Here is a 22945-nt window from a genome sequence, read left to right on the forward strand (position 1 = left end):
TGTGAAGGTCAGGAGAAGCTTGAGTAGGGTTCATATTCCTGTCATAAGCCCTGGTAGAGGTGGAGCTGGTGCTTGCCCATGGTGCAGCCATGACAGTGGATGTGTCCCTCGGGTGAGGGTGGGAGCTCCCCTCTGTCCTTACAGGTGTCACTGTGTGGAGTAGTTCCTGCAGGTGTCTGTTCTGACTGGAGGACTCCTTTGGAAAAATACACTCAACCCACTTCCCACTGCCTCAGCATTTGGCTCTGGGGAGCCAGGCTGAGCAGCCCGCAGCCAGCAGCCACATCTGGCCCTTTGGTGCATTCAAAAGTCAGTCTTTGGATGTAGGTTTGTGGGTGCCTCGGGCTTTGCCATGTGGTTACGTTGCTAATGGCTTTCTCGCGTCTGTGGTTGTGATTGCAGGGAATTAATGCAGTTCTCCACTTGGCAACAATTGATTTGTAGATGAAAATGCCTCATGCCGATCTTAAGTGTCCTCTTTCAGAGATGAAAGAGGACGCTTTTGTAAATGGTCATTTCTGTAGCGCTTCAGGATCCTGCTTGGGTTGTGCTTGGCAGCAAAGCTGGTTTTGTGTTGGAGGCAAAGGAGTGACAGCCATGTCTGCTGTGGTGGTCATTGCTAAATGGTCCTGCTATTTAATTTCCTGTTGCAGGGACCTTTATTTAAAGCTAATTACAGGTCTACCTGTAATTTCAGCTCTCAAACTAGTCCTGACGGTTTCAAAGCAGAAAGGCTGTTTGTCTGGAGCTGGTGAATTATCATCGCACAAGCTCACATGACATGCAAGCTTAAGAAATTAAGTGAAAAAATGGAGCTTGGAGGAGAGGAGCTTGCCTGATTCTAAGACATGTCTCTCTGACTGGAGGGTGGGATGTGTGTTATCTGGTCACTTGGACAAGAGATGGAAAGTCTGACCAAAAGGCATGATGAAACTACAGTCACAAAGAACTTAGCATGAGACACAAGACCCTATTCCTACCTTGCAGAAGATCAGCCTAAAGGTGTTAGGAGATAAAGCGATCTTTTCCCTGGATGGCCATCAGTTCAGGACAGACCAGAGCATACCATGAGCATGCATATGCCAGGAGCTTCAATAATTTACATCACAAGACCATCAAAATACTTGTAGATGAATGAGAATATTTTCTTTGTACTTCATACTCAATGTGTTCTCCAGGCTCGTAAGAATTAGCTGTTACGGTGTCACCTTGGTGTGTTCCCAGAGTGTTGGCAGTGACGTCCTTTCTATGGCTTGAGAGCAAACGTTCTTGATGATGGGTGGGACTTGTTCTTCTGTGCAGAAGGCGGAGGTTGAACTGCACAAGTACAGACAACATGAAACGTTCCATCGGTGAGACCCTGTTCCAGCATCTCTAGTCACAGTGGTATTCTGTGGTTATAGGTGTGTGTGCAGAGCACTACAGGAAACAACAAACATTCAGTTCTTCACTGTTAGAAATCATTAAAGTAATGGTGGGCGGCCCTCAGCTGATTCTCGTTCAAGCTAATTTTCTTGAGTTTTAAGTTGTGCTGCTGAAAACCCAGTGAAATCTAGACCCAGGGCATTTGTATGTCTTAGTTCCAAAGTCCATCAAGGAAATTCATGGTGACAAAACTTGGGCACAGGTAGATTGGGCAAAATTAGATGGATCTTTGGTCTCCTGGCCAAAGGTATGAGACTTTGAGCACTTGGACCTACGAACAGAAGCAAATGTGGTTCTGTTCTTACTGACGGCTTTGTTGTTATTGCTGTGTTTGTGATAAACCAGTGGCTTCTTTTGCCAGAAGGGTGGTGGTGATGTGATTTCTGTGGTGGGCAACTGATGTTGCAGGGCTGCACAGGGAAATATGTTCAGTGTTTGTGTGCAGTTTGCCTCTAGGCAATGGTGTGGGGTTTTCTTCTTGAACTGCTTTAAGAACTGTAAACATCTGTTATACTGTGAAAATGCATATAGGAAGTAAACCTGAAATCCTTGTGACCTTCACTTTTTTCCTTGTGTCTGGAAAATTTGTTGCTCATATGGACGTGGTGGTTAAATACCATTTACATCCTACCGTGACAGTAACATAAGTATCATGGCAACAAAATGTGCTCTGGGCATATTAAGGGAACGGTATAAAGGTGGCAAACTTTAGAAAATAACGGATCTTTTGTGCACTATTTCTGCTTGCTATTGAACTGTTGCAAGGCAATCCATAGCTTTGGAGTCATCGCTTTGGTCGATAGTCGAGAGCCATGCGAGGGCCTGGTGGTAAAAAAAACCAAAAAAACCAGAAAAACAAACAAAAAACCCCAACAAAACAATTCTGTTGGCTCAACCAGCTCCTCATGAGCACTTTGTGCCCTGCTTTCCACTCGCTCTTCGTGACTGTATTGCTACTGGGGAGAAGGGGTATGTGAAAGATGTCTTTGAAAAACAACCCACAAACTTAGTGAAGCTGCAGCTTCTTCCCAGCAGTGAAGTGGGGCAGGTTGTTGGGAGCAGAAGAGGGTTCATTTTGGTTCTCTGCTCTTTTTTTGTTCTTTCAGCAGTCTGGTTTCAATGCATCACTTAGATTATTTCACTCCTGTTGTGACCAGGAACTGGTGCTTCAGTGGCAATCACAACTACTGGATCTTTTCGATCTGTTTGCAGAATAAATTGTGCCTGGTTGAATAGGCAGTGTTAGAATTGGTGCTTGGGAGAATCAACTTGAAAATGAAGTTGATTGCATGTGTGAGTATCTGAACAGTCAATTCTTGCTCAGTTTGGACAAAAGCGTATTTTGTTTTCTACTTAAGTTCAAAGCATGGAGCCTTGGAGTTCAGCACTAGAGTCACTGAAGCTGCTTCCCCTGCCCCAAGCCCCTGTATGTGTTTTTACCTGGATCTTTTATCCCTGCTTGGAAGCTTGTGGGCTTACAAGTGAGAAATCTAGCCTTATGCTCTGACAGCCCTCTGGGTTTTGAACGGAGCTGAACAAGTCCAGATGCAGAGCATTTTCTTACAGCAGAGGGAGTAGATTGCCAATTAATGCCAAACTTGCCTGGTGTGGTCAGTAGTCTCTATTATGCAAAACATAGTTCTGCTTGGGGGCATCCCTTTGTTTTAGTGAATGTTGTTTGAGTAACCCAAGAGGTAAGGGATGGTATATGCTAAAGGGGATTTATGAGATTGCAAGACTCAGGAATGAGTTCAGGTGCTGAATTTGGACAGCCATACATTGGGAGGTAGCCAGGGTGCAGTTTTACTTGCCCTCTCTTAGGTGAGATGGTGGTGCTGCACCCTTAAACCCACTGTAGTGTTGTGCTATGGAGTGTGTTTTGTAGATAAGATTTTCCTGATGGAACCAGTTAGGAAAGATGGAAGGAAAAAAGCTTCTGCATGATTCTTTTCTGTTCCATCTGCTGTTTCACTGTGTATATGGCCAAAATGGTTTGTATTGATGTTAGAGACTTGTCTCGTGAGCCATTGGTGATAGAGGATGGGTCAGCGAACCAAGCTAACAGCTGGTCCTGCAGCTGGTACTGCAGCATCACTATTACTGGCTTTGTAATTCTTATTACTATTTTTTATTTGGTAATATAATGGGCATGTATGAACCCTGACTGAGATCAGGCATGTTCTCCAAACGGACGGTGGAGAATTAGCCCTCAGTTTAGATAAGACAACAGCTTTCAGCAGAGGCTGGCTTTAGTTGCTTTTGAACTTGGCAAATTGGAAGGCTGAAATTTTTCTTGCTAAATGTCCAGATTATCTTCATATTTGTATTTTCTAACTCTGGGAGTTTAACTTTGTGTCTTTGTTCTTATTTATTGTAGCTTCTAAGTATCATTTCTGTGTAGTGCTTGAGTGGTATCTGAGGGCCTGTGTCAGGTACTGTCATATTCTATGCAGTGCTGTAGGTCAAGGCTCACAGGTGCTTCTTTGGAGAAGTAGTGGCGGAATGAACAGTGATTTATAAAAATAAGGGAGATGAAATTGTTCACTAAGTTGGGTGATCTGAACAGCTCGCAAATGTTAAACTCTTTTGCGGCAGTTTAAAAATCAGTACGTTAATTAACACAATGTTGTTTGTCTAATTTTTAAGAATCTCTAGATTCATTCTGAATGCCCAGAGATGATTTCCTATGCAGCCACTTGGAGCTTTCCATTTTGTAACTGCTGTTCAAAGGGAAACTAATTGAAGAGGTGACTGAAATTGCTCCCATTCCTCTTTACACAAATGAGATTTATAAAGTATGTGCTACTTATTAAATTGTCTCAGCATGAAGACATTAGAGAGACGTTTCCTCCCTGGATAAGAAGGTCCGTTATATAAACCTCACTCACTACCTGAAATGTAGAAGGGTTTACGTTTTTAATAGAAAAGTTATTGAACCTTTGTCCCAAATGACAAGACAGACTCTGCTTGGTTACTTGTTTGTTTACAGCAGGTGTTGCAGAGTGTTCCCAGAAGTCATCTGTTGAAAAATCGCTGCCATACCGCAGGGAAATCTGGCCTGATTTCTGTGCTCTTGGCTGCTCTCCTCGGACTTCTGTGTCCTTCCTGCCGAAGCACTTACCCCAGGGTACAGTGAATTAGATTTGGATATTGCTTATTTTTACTTTTGGGACGTCCTGGATTGTGACCGGCTTTTGCGTTGAACCATCGGTGTGCAGTCTGCTTCGGAGATGAGCACACAGCACACGCTTGATTGCATTGTGAGGTGCCTGTTGTCTTAAAAGTGCTTGTTTTCAAGTGCTCCGTGAAAATACTGATAGAAAGGTCTGATGCCTCTGAAGAACCCAACTGCAAATACTGCTGGTTCCAGTGTATTGGGAGCACCCACGGAGGGAGTTGCTGCTCTGGTTAAGGTGAGGTGCAGCAGCCTGACTGAGAAGGGCTGGGGCAGGCAAGTAGTCAGGTGCTAATGAAGGTCCATGTCTTCCTTTGATTCAACCCTTTATGCCATCTCTCCCTTCTCCTGAGCAATGCTGTTGAACCACAGATAAGCAGGAACGGGGCAGGTACTTTGTTTTGTAAGCAGCTTGTATGGTTTTGTCCTCTGCTCCTGGTTGTCCCGTGTGTTTGGTTTTTCCTCAGTTGTGATTTATCTCTCTGACACTCCCCCACCTCCCTGCCTTCCCCCCGAGTGGCAAATAGCAGTGTCACTGGTTGGATCACCTAGGCAGCATTTCAGGGAGCAGAACTCATGTACCTGAATACTTCATTCAGGTAAGCACCAAGGGCTGATCCCAGGTACAGTTTATGAGGCATCTAAAGGAGGAGCCTGCTCAGGCTCCTTGTTAAAAGGAGACTGTGATTCAGCTCAGAGCTACAGCCTCTCTCTGACCTCCGGGTGTGTCATCTTGTTACAGTTCAACATATAACTGAGTTTCTGAAACAACTTGTGAATGCTGGGAAGTGAGTTCTCTCTTTAGTCTTCTGAGCTTTCTGTTACAGGGCTGCATCCTGGTTTTAGTGCTGAGGAGCGCTCTGGCTCATGGGACAGGCTGTTTCCCTACACGTGTGCATTTCTGACTTCATACATTCTTCAGTGGTTGACACTGATTCTTACCAGTGGTCTCTCGGACAGCTTTTTGATGCCAGCAGTAAATGATGGAAAAGCCCAAGTATTTTTGCTCCCATGTGATATTCCTTTAAAAGACCACTTACAGCGGGAGTCCTCTTCACCCCATTCTTGGCTAAAGCCCTGCTTTTATTTTTGCTCATCAGGGCATTGAAAGCAGGGCAGGAGTTGCTGTCTTGAGCAGTGTTTCTCACTGAAGAGGTTAACCTGAGCAGCTTTTTTTTTTTGAAAAAGAGCTTAAAGCTGAGGGGTCCTACATACAACAGCAGCCTCCTGAATGGTGTTGACAAAATCGGGCTATTAAGTATGGTTCTGAAAACTTCAGCTTCTCCTGTGATTATTGCTTGGAATAATCCTGAAATAATAATCTCGCTTGGAAATCCTGCAGGTTCAACAGTGAAAAGAGAATGGGACAGGGATCCTGTACTTGTACACGTATTCCAAATCCATACAGTTCTAAAGATCACTGTACAAATTTTGTGGAGGCAGTAACTTGTTAGGATGAGTGAGATCAGGTTTGGAAATACTGTTTTATTTGTCAGAGCCTTTTTAGTATGCCCTGTAGATCCACAGAGGTTTCTCTGATGTAAATGGACAGGGTAAGGGGCTGGTGGCATACAGTGCTAGGAAAGAGCACTGAAGTTCATGGGCTAATGCTTCTCTAAAAAACCATTAGAAAGCATTTATAGTTGGCTTGATGTAGGTTGTGGACGAGTTGCTGATGCTGGCACTAGGGCATTAGTTTCCTGCTTTTTTTCTTTAAGGAAGTGGGGCTGCTCTCTGGGTGTTAGAATATCATATAAACACAAGGAGAGAAGATGTGAAATGGCACAAGATGTGGGAAAACCCTGGACAAGTAATAAACTTTGCAATTTCCTGGGCAAGCCTGTATCTGCTTTTTGGCTCCAATTCAGAAGGAAGGGATCTGGAGTCTGGGAGCTTCGTAATATTATATAATGCTCAAGAGTAAAATGCTGAGGCTCAGATTTCTGTCTCTCTTGTGGTTAAAATGGTTTAGGAGGCTTTGGCCCTGATTCAGCAAAGCACTTGAGTCTGTATGCTGCCTTATCTTATTACTCTCAGTGGAACTATTCATGTGAATCGGACTCAGCCAGAGCTTGCTGACCTCTCTGGACCAGAGGCTTTATGGTAGGTGTGGAGATGAAATGGTCAATCCTAAAACAGCTGTTGATGTAATAGTTGTACAGAAATTGAAGTATAAGCAGCGCTGAAAGCCTGGAGAGAGGATATGGTTTGATCTGTCTTGTGTGTCACCCTAGGCTAGCTTTAGAAACTTCTGACAAATGTATTTCTTGAGTTCTTAATGCTCTCTATAGAGGGAAGACAGCATAGACTCCTCCTCCAAAGTGGTGAGAAGTCAGTGCTCTAGCACTGAATCTGTCTCTAAGCACATGAAGTGACACTGTGTAGAGGAAGATCAAGTTCTCAGCTGGAGATACCGTGTGGGCTGCTGCATCTCTGGCAATGGTGTTGCCAACTTTGCTACCAGGAGTTGCCCAGTGTTAGACAACTGAATGCACTGTTGGTACCTGACCAAGAGTTTGGCTGTACTGGGTGGTCGCGTGTCTGCAGACAGCACTATTTCATACTGAGGAACTGAATGTGCATCTCCTGGTTGTCCTGGACAGTCTGCATTGAGGCTAGTGTGTTACTCAGGAGCTCCACCAAGCTCAGGGTGAATAAACTCCTGTGCTAGGTGCTAAGGGCAGCAAAACCAGCCCGCATTGTCTCCTTGAGGAAATGGGTAACTGAATTCAATAATTTGGTAACTGCTTGTCATCTTTTACATGTATTTCTGCTGATGGACTCTCTGGGAAAATCATAAAAAGACCTATTTAAAATGGCAAGTCACAAAACTCATGCTTTTTTCCTAATTTGTGCTACTGATGGTATCAGAGCAATGAATGAAGAGCATCTTAGCAGTTCATGAAATGAGTGCTTTCACCTACAGAAAGAGTATGGTTTCTCAAAGCAGTTACTTAACTATCAGCTTGCAGCCTGACAACAGAAGTATCTTGGTTGAGCTTTCCAACCTGTCACATGGAAACTTTCAACTGCTGTTGCTTTCCAGCTCGCTTCCCGGGGTGCTCTGGGCAAGCATTTTCTGCCGCAGGTTCCGCACGGTCAGTGTCTGCCCTCATGGATAGCAACGTGTCTGAGGGCAGAAATGCTGCCTGCCTTCAACCCTTTCACTCAAAATCCTGTGCCTTGGATTCCTCCCTTTGAAGGTGTGGCCCTGCTTAATCTGTTTATTTAAGAGGTAGGGCATTTAGCTCTGAATTCAGATTCAGAATGGGAAAAGATGTGCTGTTCTGCCTTTTCCAGATGTATCAGGAAACTAAGGAAAGGAGAAGAGGTGCAACTCTGTATTCTTGTGTATTCCAGCATCCTTTTCTTGTGTTTATAGCTGATGAGTAACAATTACTGCCCTCTTTCTCAAACTACCACATCTGTCTCCAAACGCTGTTCTTTATTTCAAGGTGTCTGACAGCACTGGCAATGCAGTTGAAAACTTCATTATGCAGAAGAGCAAAGCAGGTGTTAGACTTGACTTGCCCAAAGAAGTGTTTTGAACCAAAGAGAGTCGAATATTCCCAGTGAACAATTAGTCTTATTTATTGTGTATTCAAGAATAGGGCAAAAATTACTTCACTGATGTCTGCCAGCAAGTAAATGGCTGGTATGGAATTGACTGTATAAAAGGGGATAACCATTTTGGAGAGGGAAGTAGCAGCAGATGATACTACAGCAGTTACTTGTTTTGTTGTCATTCTGCTGATGTCTGGCTTGGACTGGCAGCTTTACAGCAGCCTAGCTCATTGCCGGATGCCATTATACTGCTGTGATAGTGAGGTGCAGCAGTGGTGAGGTGAGACCTCCGTGTTTCTTTAATGGCCATGGCAAGGGTGTTTTAGTGCATTGGAGTTGGAAAATGACCCATTTTGAAACTGTCTTGTCTTATCATCCCTTCTTTCCTTCTGAGATCCTTATTTATGGCTTGCTTTGACACATGCTCATTGTAGACATAATCTGATTTTTATAAATAAATTTTAAATCGGAGGTCCTGATTGGATTGTCTCTGCTTGGAAACCCCATGGGATTAAGCATTCACCTACCTGAACTGCTTCTTAGGTTCTTGGTTGTGTGGCACAGCTCTAAAGTTAGGTTTGGGAAACGTGTCTCTGATTGTAGCACATGTCATCAGAGCTTTACCTACCTCACGGTAACGCTGAGGCCTAGAGCACAGTAACAATTTACAGGTTCTGTCTGGATTCTCCTTGTGTCCTGGGGTTACTCTCCCGTTCCAAGGCCTGAACTAGTTCACATGTTCCCCTGGACAAGGAAGAAAGGGAAAGAGGAAGGAGTCTGCCCATGCTGTTTGAGTGCCAGAAGTGTGGTGTCAAGTGTGTCACTAATCCTGATCTGGGAACATGAAAGAAGTAGGTTGTACTCTTCTTCCAAGATCAGATTGAATTTGCAGTCCTTGAGTACTGAACTGCCATTAGACTGAGGAACCGTGTCAAGCTGATGTGAAAACTGAAGAGATTAATAAGGAACTCCAGGAGACGTGTGTTCCATTTCTCTGGATGGGAAGGCACTATGCTTTCTGAGTGCCAAAGGCGATATAAATCAGACCCAGTGGGCTTTTAAATGGTGGAGGCATGGTACAGCAGAAGAACATAACAAGTTAAACCAGCTTCCTCTTCCCTCCACCCATTAATGCTGTTCCTTGTATCTACATACGATGCCATCTACAGCACTTAGCTTTGTTTCTGTAAATCAGCATAACTTCTGTGCATTTTATAAATGGATTGAAAAGGTGTGCCTCTTGACAGGGTGTTTATATATCCAAAGTGAAGGACCAGTGTTACCCCTGTCCTTTTTTTGAGTAAGGTACTGTAGCTTTCCTGGTAACTTGGCTTGTGTACTGCCCTCTGCATCTGGAAGGCCTGAAAGGAACGTGCACTAAAAGCGTAGCTGAGCTTACAGCTGTTTGAGAGCTAGGAAGACCATATTGACTGATTTAGATCTATAGAGTGATATGAAGTACATGTGTTAGGTACTGGACTCTAAAGGAAGTAGTCAATACAGCAAAATCTTCTGTGTAAAATAATAAAGTAAACCTTTACTCAGACATATCTTCCCAGTGTTATTCGTAATTTATCAGGTCTTAAGTCATAGAATCATAGAATGGTTTGGGCTGGGACCTTAAAGACCATCCAGTTCCAACCCCCCTGCCCCAGGCAGGGACACCTTCCACTAGCCCAGGTTGCCCAAAGCCCCGTCCAACCTGGCCTTGAACCCTTCCAGGGAGGGGGCAGCCACAGCTTCTCTGGGCAACCTGTGCCAGGGCCTCACCGCCCTCACAGGGAAGGATTTCTTCCTTAGATCTAATCTAAATCTGCCCTCTTTCAGTTTAAATATGATACCCCTCATCCTATCACTACACTCCCTGACAAAGTCCTTCCCCATCTTTCCTGTAGCCCTTTTAAGTACTGGAAGGCCACTATCAGGTGTCCCTGAGCCTTCTCTTCTCCAGCTGAACCCCCCCAAGTCTCTCAGCCTGTCCTCATATGGGAGGTGCTCCAGCTCTCTGATCATCTTCATGGCCTCCTCTGGCCCCACTCGAGCAGGTCCGTGTCCTTCTGATGTGGAGGCCCCACAGCTGGACCCAGCACTGCAGGGGTGGGGTCTCACAAGAGTGCATCACCTCGCCTGACCTGATGGTCATGCTTCTTTTCATGCAGCCCAGGATACAGTTGGCTTTCTGGACTGCAAGCACATTTAGAATGCACTTTGATTTCAGACGTCTCATGTAAGATTTTTTTGACCGTCTCTGCTGCTTGAAAGTAACTTTTCTTTATGCTTGTTTCTTGGGCTTTAACAGGCCTTAACAGCTACCACTGCTTATCCCAGGATTTAGTAATAGTATGTGGGAAATGAGGGTAACCCTGTCAAACAGAGATACTATTGTCACGTCCGGGGTGAGGTGGGAGGGTGTTTATTCTTTAGAATGGTGTTCAGTCAGGTACCTTCCTGTGAATGTCACTTCTGAAAACACCACCACACCAGTTTCATAAAGATCCTCCTTGGGCTGAGCTTTTCTTCAGTTTTAACCATTAAGATAATCCTCTAAAGCCCATTCCCTTCTAAATTACTGTCTTCCTGGCTAACAAGAAATGCAGAAAGCTGCTACAGTCTAGGGGAAGCTGATGCCATTCTTTCTGCACGGTCTGTGGGGTCTGTGTACATGGCACTGATACCACAAAACTGAAGAACTCAAATTACCTTTTTTTGTACTAGTTTATGCTGAGGCTTGGTAACTACCATTTTTAAATGATGTATTTTAGAGAATGGTTATTGGGTGAGTAATAAGGAAAAACAAGACCACAGGGTTCTGACTGCTCACCTTAAGAAAGTAATGGGAAAGACTTGCTCTGAAAACGCTGCTGCAATTTTGCTTCTAGGTTATACTCTGCAGTACTGCGTGTTACCTACGGGAATTACTTGAGATCCCTAGTTTAGGTTTGACAAGGTCAGTGTCACCCACACAAAAGACAGGATTTGAGCTTTCCTTCAATGTAAGATAAGCAGAGAACAGTACTAAAGCTACAAAAGTAATAAAGCTACTCAAAAATAAACCACTAATTTTTCTTGATTAGTCTGGCATGTTCTTGAGTAAAGGTCGTTGCCTGCTCTTTTTTTTAACCAGAGAAGACAGTTCTGAGTAGTTATTGGCTTCTTGCCTATAAGCAGTGCACTCTTTTGCATGTCTGGTTTGTCTTCCCACATGTCACAGATTTCCTGTTTATCTTGTGTTCTGCTGTTGCAGTGGGAAGGAAATCCAAATTCTAAAGATTTTTTTCTTTGACATGAGCTATCAAAGTTAGGACTAGAAGTCAAAACAATGAACTGCTCTTCATCTGCTAGTGTATTGCTAAACAGAAGAGGTCAACCGCAAAGGGGCAGAATTTGCAAGTGACATGCCATTATATGTTAGCAAAAACTAGAAAAGAGTTTGCAGTGCATTGGCAGGACCTTGTGGAGCTGCAAAGATTTGAAGAATCAGAGCAGATGAGATTAAATTCAAACCAGTACCAGGCAGCACATGTTGGAAGTAAGAATTATAGCACTGGTGTGGTTGACTTTATTGTGAGCAGCCAGGAAGAAGAGCAAGGTTTTAATGTTAACAGCTCAATGAAAACAGATGTTCATTGCATAGCAGGAGTTAGAAAATTGCATATTTATGCAGTTCAAAAGATGGTCCCCAGTTCCAAAGACTGAGGTACTCTAGGAATGTGTAAAGGAGTTGTGCACTTAGGTTTCTGGCAGTAGAGATCCTTCTAGGGACCCAGTTGTGCTTTCTTAACTTGGGCAGATTATTCCTCTGACACACGACAAGAGTACAAGGTCATGAGACTGGGAGCATCACCATCTGACCCAGAGTTGGCAAATCCTGTGTCTTCGTCTGAAATCGTACGAGGTGCTACCTGCAGTGGTTAGGACAGAATCGTGGCAAGAAAAGATTTGGTTTCTGAATAGAGGAGCAAAGAGTTTAGTGTTAACATCTTCCTTGAAGTTTAGAGCAGCAACATGCAAACAAGCTGAGGTCTGGACATGGCTGAGGTGAAAGGAAGAGAGGAGGGAATCCTAAACTTTGCAGTTGACCTGGTTGGTTTGTTTTAAACTCTTTCTCCTAGTATTGACAGTATAGCGCCACCTATGTATCAGGCACTTGGGTCACTGGACTAAATTGTGCAATGCTTGCTTTCTCTTTTGGTGCACAGTACTGTGTGTGCAGGATGAGATAGTGGCTAAGGCCTGTTTCTGGAGGATCAGCGTGTATAATTTCTGTAGTGGATGATGTTGTTATCCTTCCGCTGGCAAACCAGTAGAAAAGCATTATGTAGGCAATAAATACCTGTTTGACTTGATGTCTTGCTTCACTGATTGGTGATTTCCAGCTAATTCTTAAGTATAAGATCAGTTTTCATCCTCCTGCTTCCTTGGATTCATAATAACTCTTCTAAAACTTCTGCATCTTGTCTTGGAAGTTTTCTGTGTTAGGTGAGATTGTTGTTGAACTTGCTGAGAGGAGGGGGCCTTGGAATGTAGGGCTGAGCTTCAGAGAACTGAGTTTGTAGTGTTTTGTAGCATGAGCTACTGTTTTTGTAAACAGTGAAACTGCTCCTTGCTCCCAAAGAGTAACTACCCATCCTCTGCCATGTGTGTGGTTCAGCAGCATGTGTTTAAAGGCATAAAATCCCAGTTTTTCCGTTCAGCCTATTAACAAGGGAGATGGGGAAGAGGGGAGAGGTCTGATGGAGCTCTGAGCGTTGTTTGTGTTCAAAGTATATCAGACTAGGACACGGGGGGAGAAGGGGAGACAGGAAGAGAGGCAGCTGAATTAGAACAGAAAGGGAGAATGTACAGGAGCAGCATATAAGGAATGTGAAATGCAAAATAATTAGAAATGTGGCAAATACTTGACATGAGTTTATATTCTTACTAGAGAGTATTTATTGCTGTGACCCTCTTCAGGTCACCTCTCTTCAGGAGAGACACAAAGGTCATTCCCACCTGCAGGGAGGGCTGGTGGGAGGTAGGACCTGTCCAGCCAAGGCAGTAGCTCCTTGTCCAGTCACATTCCTTACCCTGAACCCCCTTGCTTCCACCGCTGCCTTCCCCTGCCCTGCTCTCGCAGTAGCCCAGCTCCAGGCTATAGGCACGTAGGAGCTGGTGACTAGTAAAATCCAAGACAAGGCACGTTAATGATGGCTGAGCGAGACAGGAGATGCATTACATGAAAAAGAAGAATCCCCGCAGTACAGCTCTTAGGTTGCCCTCACTAAGCATCACACTTTCAGTTAAACTTCCGTAGTGTCCTGAGCTGCCATTCATCTCCGGGTTTTATTAACTGGCAGATTCCCAAAGAGCCAGACAACCCTGGTGACTGAAACAGGCCTTCTGACCTCCCACACTTACGTAGCAGGTGTTTGCTGATTTATCTTGCTGTTCTGATATATATTCCCCACCCAGAGGGCAGGTTGTTTGAAGAAAAGTCCCAGCTTGCTTGGGAATCCTCTTTTTTGCTGTGTTACCAGTGCCGTGTGTGTTTGGTGGTGTCTGCTGGGCTTCTCTTGAACAGCTGCAGATTGCTGTGGCACAGCTCTGCTTGGCCTCCGACTGCCCCAGAGCTCGGGCAGCTTCTGCGAGGGTGAAGGGCTAAGGGGCTGTTGAGGGGAAATTTGATTGTTTGGGGTTTTTTTTGGCCCCTCCTCCAACTCTTTTCAAACATGGACTTTCAAGCCCAAGTCCAGGCCAGGTTTCCACACTCTCTGGCAGATTTAGCGGAGCTCTTAGAAACCATTGTCTGCTTCTGAGGAGTTGGCAGTTCTGTGCACGTAGCATAAAGCTCTGAACTCATGATTATTTTTTTTATTGTAAAAAAAATCTGGTGTTTCAATTGAAAAGAGATATACCTAGTAATGGAAACTGGCAAAACATTAGTACAGTAGCCCAGGGTCCAGGTCCACTCATTTAACCCAAAATGCTGCACACTTCCACTTCAGCTGCTTTTTATCACATACCATAGTTTTATGCCTAGAGCTCTTACTGTAATTGATATTTATTCCTGCTAAATTCATTTCAGCTGATACATTGATTAATGCTAGAATTGGTTTTCAACTGTTAAGTTTCAAAGGAAAATATTCAGGTTTTACGTTCAGTTTTATAGGGGTACAGTACAGGTTTCTAGTTTCACCCTTCGCATTCTGAGTAAACGTATGAGCTCCCTCCTGGCAGGTGGCCTGGATCAGCTGGAGCTGCAGAAGCTGTTGGTCTGATTGCCACCTTAGATGTTATCTCTGTAGCAGTTGGAGTGCCTAGGCAGAGGGAGGGAATATAGCTTAAACATTCAGCTCATAACCTTTTGTGGCAGTACTGAGGCTACAATTCTTCTTTTGTAACATCCGATTGACTTTGTAGATCCATGTGAACACCGCTGATGGGTAAAGGTAGGGTTTGAGTGTGGTGGCTCCTCATATTCAATGTCCTTCACGCTTTCATGCATGGAATTTACATTCCCCAACTGGTCTGACATCCCTCCCCACCCTCTTTCCCTTCTAGATGTCCTGAGGGTATATTATAGAGAGAGTTTTGGTGATTATATTAAATGTGATATGAAGCTGTTAAAGTCAAGGCAAACCACTTCCAAGGTGTTGATGTTCTGATTCTATGGCAGTGAGGCCTGGAGATTTCTCCTTGCTCTGTGTGCACTGTGAGAAGAAATGGAATCATTTCTTTCACTAGTTACTTTCTGAATGGTTTTTGGTAGCAAAGCTATTGCACACCTACACACTTTGCACGGGAGCAAACTGACAGCTGTCCTGATCGTGGGGCTGCTGAAGCCAACCCCACAGGGAATGCATGAACCATGAAAATTGCCTTTCCAGATTATATCTCTGTGTTCTCAGGAACACCGGGAAAATGTGCATTGAAGTCTGACTTTATTCTGTTTGCATAATCCATTATTTAGCAACATGCAGATGTGGCCTTTCTCTTATTTCAAGTTCCCCCGTGTTTGTGTGGTGACACAGGCAGCCTTGCCCCTTTCTTCTATGAGTGATTTGGGATGTTTGCATATGTCCAGAACAGTCACTTGTTTTACATGAATCTTCATTGCTTGTAGGGAAGCCTAGGAAAGAATTGTACGTGCAGACAAGAGCAGCTGTGATGGACATAGGACATGGTATGGGTGTAGAGTCTGGATCAGTACAAAAAATTGTATCTGATCAGGATGGTCTTTCTCCATACAGGGGCAGACCCAAGATGGCTGTAGTCCACAACCTGTCCACTAACCATTTAGTGGCCAACATATACACACATAGAGAGTGATAAAAATGGGGCATGCTTAGGCGAGACTTGCCCCAACTGCTTTCTGCTCTTTAAGTATATTCAGTATGTGGCTTTTTCTCAGCTAGATGTGGATTTCTCTTCCATGAAATTGTTCACTCTCCTTTTGAACTTAGGTCAGCTTTTAGGACCCACAGTCATCTTCTGCAGTGAATTCCACACATGTCATGTTCTCCTATTGATTTTCAACCTGGCTCCTGGTAGTTTGATTGACAGCCCACTAGTTCTTGTTTGTGAACAGTCTAACCAGCCAGATCTGCTGGTTGGATCTGCTGTCTCACATAGCTGTAATCCTTGAGGTTCCTGCACACAAAACCTGTACAGGCAGTCTCTTGAGGACAAACCTAGTGACTTAGAGGGAGCATGCAGTTTTGGAAGGGTCCATTCAGCTGGGTGGATTTGTAGGAGGAGCCTTTAAATACACTCTGGCTCTTTGGCTCATTTCAAACTGCTCTTCTTACTCCATAATCAGCAATTCTGATTTTTTTTTTTTCCTAAAAATCTGATTCGAATACATTTTTTCCTGCTCTCCAAATGTGATAAGTTTCAGTGTAAATGTACAGCTCTTTTCTGAAAATATCTCTGTGAAGTTGCAGCTTTTTAGTCCTCTGATAACTTTATTGTAGTTCAGGTGTAGTACTCAGTGTTGGCTTGGCAGAACGTGGAGAGCATGACCTGACCTTTCTACTTTCTGATGGCTGTTAAGTAAAAGCCTGATTCAAACCCACTGAAATAAACGTGTTGCCTTTGGATCCAATCCATGGTTCCTGGCTTCATGCATAACCTCTTTATGGTACTCAAGAGATGATCCCCAGTCTCACGAATCTTAGTGTGACCTCAGTCACAGAAACCTCCCACTTAACAAAGAGGAGGGAGGAAAGAGGTGGGACAGCACTGAGTTTGTGTGATGGACTTGAAGAAATAACCTCAGTTCTTGTAACCCCTCATTATGACCAACATCATGAAATGCACAATTATGTGGTGAACACAGAAGTACCTCTGTTGTTCAGATACCAAGTCATCCGCTACGGTACTGCAGTAGTATTGTGTCTCTTAGTCTCAGTAATACCTGACAAATCAGTTTGGGTTTTTTGTTCATGGCCAATAGTCTTGTAATGTGAGAGCTCATACTAAAAATCTGAGCAGTCACTCAGCTGTGGAACCCCCTTTCTGCAATAACAATTTTTAATCAAACAGGCCACTTGAGAAGGTTACCAGAGGTCAAAGCATCACAGTGGTTTGTTTTCAGAAGGGCCGTGCATCTGGCAGCTGCCGCCGACATCAGAGGAAGCTTCCTGGTGCTCAGATCTCTTGAATACATTGTATAAGTGTCACCCTGTCAGGAGAGTAACTTCTTAATGTTGTTTCAAATGCCTGGTATCTCTCAGGTCCCAGAGACAGCTGCAGCTGTCAAGAGGCTGTATTTGCTTTCTTAATTTCTGTGCAGTTATCGCTAGTTTTTAATAACTGCGTGTGCCTTGAATTTCATTTGAACATCTCAAGACCTCTAAAATAAGATATTAATGAAGATAAAGTTGGAGATTTTCCTACAGGGTCAGTGAATGAATGATGGTTTTGAATGGACTGCAGCAGGATTCTGTCCTTTATGGAGTTGAAGACTGATGGGGATATTTAGCTCAGGAAGTTTCCTGGAAACTGAATACTCTGGAATACAGACGAATAGGTTGTTACCCAAACACACAAATACGGACGCGTGATTTTTGGAGACGTAGGGTTATGTTTGTTGGGTTCAACTAAGAATTATCAGGATGTTGCTGGGGTCGTGTGGGAAGGGGAGAAAATGATTTATCAGGCCAGGAACAAGGAGGGGTCGATAGACTTAGGACAGCTGAAAAATGCGTAAGAGTTGTTGTCAACTAAATGTCCTTTGGGATGTTCAGTAAGCAGAGTGAAAAGGCACCTGTTTGGGGATGGTGTGGTTTCCTCTGTTCTGAGTTTTCCCACAGACATGTAGGCCTGAGGCAGCACAGTCAAGGTTCAGATTGCCCCAGACCTTTTAAATGTGGAGTATGCAGAGAAGGAATTTCATATCTTGCATTCACGTCTGCAGCTTGGAATGGCTTCTGTGAAGACAAAAAAGGTGAAGTTGTTCTTGGACACGTAATCAGTTTCACGGAGGACGAGAAGTTGTGGCCTCTCCAGAGGTTGTCAGAATGGGCTGTGTGTGTTTCTCAAATGGCATTTTACATTTTCTCTGCTTTATTGATCAGAAGCCCTGTTTTCCCTCTCTGCATAATACCCCAGGCTCTTAGGGCAAACAACGCTGTATCTTTGCTCTACCTTCCTTTCTGTTTTAGCCTCATTCTGCAGTGATTGGAAAGGAGACCAAAACTCTCATCCTCTTCCTCTGTTGGTCTGTTTTTCCCCTCCCTGCTGTATTCCTGACTCCTGAATACAGGATGCTAGCAGTCTTACTCAAGTAGGTCGTAGGCACAGGAGTAACCATATATATTTTTATTTCTTTTTTTTATTGGGGGGTGGGTTGTGTCCTGGTTTCAGCTGGGATAGAGCTATTTTTTTTTTCCTTCTGAGTAGCTAGAATAGTGCTGTGTTTTGGATTCAGTATGGGATTTGATATGAGAAGAATGTTAATGTACTGATGTTTTCAGTTGTAGCTAAGAAATCAAGGACTTTTCAACTTCCCATGTCCTGCTAATGCACAGGTACACAAGAAGCTGGGAGAGAGCATAGCAAAGTGACAGACCCAAGCTGGCCAATGGAATATTCCATGTCATATAACGTCACGGTCAGTGTATAGATAAGGGTTAATCAGGAAGCTCACTCTGGCTTCTGGGGTTGTGCTTTCAGGATTCACTCTTCTCTGGGATCGCTAGCCAGGAAAGGGCTGGGCATGGGTCAGTGGGTGGTGAGCAATCACATGGTGCATTACTCGTTTGTATTTCCTAGTATTACTATTATTATTATCATTATTATTTTAATTTCAATTATTAAATTGTTTTTATCTCAATCTACAACTCTCCTTACTCTTACCCCTCCAATTCTAGTTCCAACCTCCCTGCCATGGGCAGGGACACCTTCCACTAGCCCAGGTTGCTCAAAGGCCCGTCCAGCCTGGCCTTGAACCCTTCCAGGGAGGGAACAACTTCTCTGGGCAGGTTGTTCTAGTGTCTCACATTACCTTCACATTAAAGAATTTCTTCCTTATATCTAATCTAAATCTTCCCTCTTTCAGTTTAAAACCATTATCCCTCATCCTATCCCTACCCCCCAGATCAAGTGTCCCTCCCCACCTTTCCTGTAGCCCCTTTCAGTCCTGGGAGGCCGCTCTAAGGTCTCCCTGGAGCCTTCTCTTCTCCAGCTGAACACCCCCAACTCTCTCAGCCTGTCCTCACAGGGGAGCTGCTCCAGCCCCCTGAGCATCTTCGTGGCTTCCTCTGGACCTGCTTGAACAGGTCCGTGTCCTTCTGATGTTGGTGCCCCCAGAGCTGGACCCAGCACTTGCAGGGGGGTCTCAGGAGGGCAGAGTAGAGGGGGAGAATCCCCTCCCTCACCCTGCTGCCCACACTGCTCTGGATGCAGCCCAGGACACGGTTGGCTTTTTGGGCTGCAAGCACACATTGCTGGCTCACAGTCAGTTTTCCATTCACCATCACCCCCCAAGTCCTTCTCCTTGGGGCTGCTCTCCATCCACTCCTCGCCCAGCCTGTATTTGTGCTTGGGATTGCCCCGACCCATGTGCAGGACCTTGCACTTGGCCTTGTTGAACTCCATGAGGTTTGCCCAGCCCCACCTCTCCAGCCTGTCCAGGTCCCTCTGGATGGCACATCCCTTCCCTCCAGCGTGTGACCACACCACGCAGCTCGGTGTTGTTGGCAAACTTGCTGAGAGTGCACTCAATCCCAGTGTCCATGTCACTGACAAAGATGTTAAACAGCACCAGTCCCAGTACGGACCCCTGAGGAATGCCACTCATCACTTCTCTCTGCTTGGACATCAAGCCCTGAACACACACTTTGTGACACATTCCATGTTAGTGTCACATTGCTAAACTGTGTCATGGAATAAAAGTGAAATTTTACAAGGAGTACCATGAAGCCACATAAATGTACTTAGAGCTCTTAGATGCTCCGAGCTGAACAGTTTTTTCTCAAACTCCTCCATTGTGGTGGTGCAATTCTTACCCCGCCCCGCCGCCCCTCTTTGTTGGGCTGCCTGGTGCTAGGTGCGATTCCACCCACATCCCCAGAGCTATACACCAGTCTGTGGAGATAAGGACTGACAATGTTAACGAGCCTGGCTCCTGCCCCTCCCGATTGCTCGGAAACAGCTATAACAGCCCATCAACTCCTAAGGGCCTGGCACACCTGTGCCTGGGATGTGGTCAAATGGGAACAATAACAGAGTCGCACATTAATCAAATTCTTGTGTAACTGCTGGAAGGCACCAGAAGGTATTTGACAAAAGTCAATTATCTTGGACCCTATAAATGGCGACCACCAGGGAGACCCTTTGAGCTCTCCTGGATCGCAGTGGGCCTGTGACCAGCATCTCCCCTGAGCTGGGAGCCTCTCAGGTACCAAACCCTTAAGGTGTCATCTGCTCCAGACCGAAGGCCAGGGCGAAGTCCCCCACTCGAGTCTCAATTATCCCCCGTTGAGGAATGCCAAGGCATTGGGAGTATTTACTCTAAACTCGAGAGGGGAATTTTCTTTGAGCTAGCTTCTCTTTACTCTGGGGGGGGGGGGGGGGGGGGTATGTACCCTTGTTTCTGTGTGTGTATCTCTGTTCTGTGTTCATTCTACTGAATCCAAACTCCTTTGTTTCTCTATGTTTGTCCGTTTTGTGTATGCACATGTATATATAAAGGTACCGTGAAGTAAGTTAGTGTGAATCTTGTCATTTTAGATCTGAATAAGTCGCTTTTCTTTCTTTTAGTATTTCTGGATTATTTTATAATAATAAATTGCTGTTAGTTATTAATATACCTAGATTTCTTACTAAATATCACCGTGTCAATACTTTCATCCGCGACATCCATATAAGCTCAATTTACTAGAAAGTTTCCTGCTGGCTCTCTAGTTGGTGAAACTACTTACATGTCTACATGATTTTTTTTTCTGAATGTGTTAAGAGACCACAGGCAGGCATTAAGTAGGAAAGTGTGAACGATGGAAGATCTGCTGAATTTTCATGTCCTTCATTGAGTACTTGCCTTAATTCCCAATTCTAGCTCCATCTTCCTCTGGCGATGCTCATACTTGTATTTTCTGCAAAGTTTTTGGAGCTCTATGAATATGATCTATCTTCTCCATGTTAGGCTTTAACTTCTGTGCTTCCCAGAAATTTTGGGAACTGAATTCACAACCAGAAGTTTCTAATCTGATTTTAGGTTGCTGTCTTCCGAACAATGCCAGAGGTTTTCTTTACCTTCTTATTTTGAATGGTCATTCAGCTAATTTGTTCAGTTTGATCTGAACAGAGCCTTTCAGACAAATTTCCACACTTTCAGTACTTCAAACCAAGGTGAAAGTCTGAAATCTTTCACATCAAAGAGCCTTTGACAGAGCATTGCCTGTCAAGCATGTATTTCTGAGGCCTAACTCAAGCATTATTTTCAAGCCTGCAGTAGTTTTTACCAGGTGAGAACTTGCTTCTGATCTGTGTTTCTGCTTTAAACTGCGACTTGAAGTGTAAGACTTGCAAAAGACATCTTTTCATTGGGGGATTTTGTCTGTCTGTCTTCATATATGCCCTCATCCATCAGAATTTTGCATAGTATTAAAGATGGTTATCCTCCGAAGGTCACTTGGAAATGGTTTCAGTTAAACCATGCTGACACATCCTATGGACATAGGCCAACATTGAGATGCCTTAATGAAACCAGTTAAACAATCTCACACCCTTCATATTTGGATTGGGTTTGGTGTGCAGAATGTCCCTTCGTGGATCCTTTTTAACCTCTAATGAGGAAAACAATAGGTTTATAACCAACAATGTGATAGAAGTTTGTGAATATAACTTGAAATGTAAAATGGAACTGTATTTCTGTGTACAATAAATACAGTGAATATTGAAAACATTCTTTTATTAGGCTCAAGAGTGAACAAGAGTTCAGCAGACAATTTAATTTTGTAATTTTTCACTTAAGAAAGATGATGCAGAAGTTTCCCAGGTGACTGTGCCACATGCCTGTCCTCACCACACCCTGATGACTTCTGTATGGCAGAGCTCAGCCTCCTGGCCACTCCAGGCAGGAAAGTGGCCCTTTGGTCAGAGAGGGCATTGAAGATCCAACCCAGCCCAAGTTTCCTCTGTTGTTTCTGTCTCTCTCAGCTTTATAGGCCGGACTGCTTCTCAGTGTTTAATAACCAACTAACCCACCCTGGCAGTTAATTTATGCTGTAATTGATACGCTGCTGCTTAAATGAGAGTGAGTGGGAGGATTGGGTCATCAGGCAGCAGGCTCAGGTCCCCTCTGTCACATCTGGCTGCTGCTGCTGGAGCTTTTTTTCTTTTTCCCTGAGGTTCTTAAATAAACTAAATGACAGTTCCCAGACTTCTGGGCTGTGGGACATATGTCACTGTGTGTTGTAGAGTAGTGAAGGGTGGTGGTTGAGTTGGTTTGTTGAAACCTCCCTTGTTGGGTAAGGCAGAAGACAAGAAGAGTTGGTCTGTTTTCTCAAGCGTGCTGCCTGGTCATGTTTTCCTGTTCACGGGGGCCCTCAGGAGAGAGGTCAAGTCCTGTGTACATCTGCAGTCAAAAAGAGGGATGGGTCTGAAGGAGATTTGTGGAACAACAGGGTCTAAGAGAATATTCTGTCTTTGATGACCCCGAGGTTGTAATTGGGGTGGAAAGACGTGCATTTTAAGTGCCAAAAGGGCAAAACACAGAGCTTGTCGTCAGTAGGTGACACGTGCAATCTTAGCCAGGCAGCGTAATATTTGTGTTTATGTAAGAGGAGGAGAGTTTGTGTTACTTGATTTTAGCTGGTTTCTGCCATTTTCCAGATCCATATGGGATCTCTCTGGTCATCCAAATCACATGGCATAGAGTGGAAAGCTTCCTGCTGACTATGGCAGAGCAGCAATCTGACCGTGAACTCTCACCTTGTTAGCCCAGGTCATAGCTGAAGCCCGTTCAGTGCTGTTTCAGCATGGCAACTAAGCTATAGCAGCCACAAATGCTCCCAAGGATAGGGACAGGAGCCTGACAGTTTGTGACAGCTGTTACATAAAGCTGTTTGTATTATCTTTGATCTATGGAATTGCTCTCACAGGGCAAAAATGCCTAGAGGGATGACATAAACCTGCATGCTTTACTCTTCAGCAGCAGCTGCACAGAACATACTAATTCCCTCTTGAGTCTCATCCTGAAATCAAGTCATTGATTGTAAAGGACTTAGAACAGTCCATCTATCATGTAGCACCTACTCTACTCTTCAGTGATACTCCACAGCAGTTCAGCTGAGAGAC

General features: G+C 44.3%; 1 pseudogene; it reads left to right on the forward strand.

Moving 5' to 3' along the window:
• The first annotated feature begins 3900 nt into the window (after window positions 1-3900).
• Window positions 3901-22945, forward strand: part of LOC141951307 (ras-GEF domain-containing family member 1B-like) — a 90642-nt pseudogene continuing 71597 nt past the window's right edge.

The sequence above is a fragment of the Strix uralensis genome, chromosome 17 (genome assembly GCF_047716275.1).
Source record: "Strix uralensis isolate ZFMK-TIS-50842 chromosome 17, bStrUra1, whole genome shotgun sequence".
Taxonomy (NCBI): Eukaryota; Metazoa; Chordata; class Aves; order Strigiformes; family Strigidae; genus Strix; species Strix uralensis.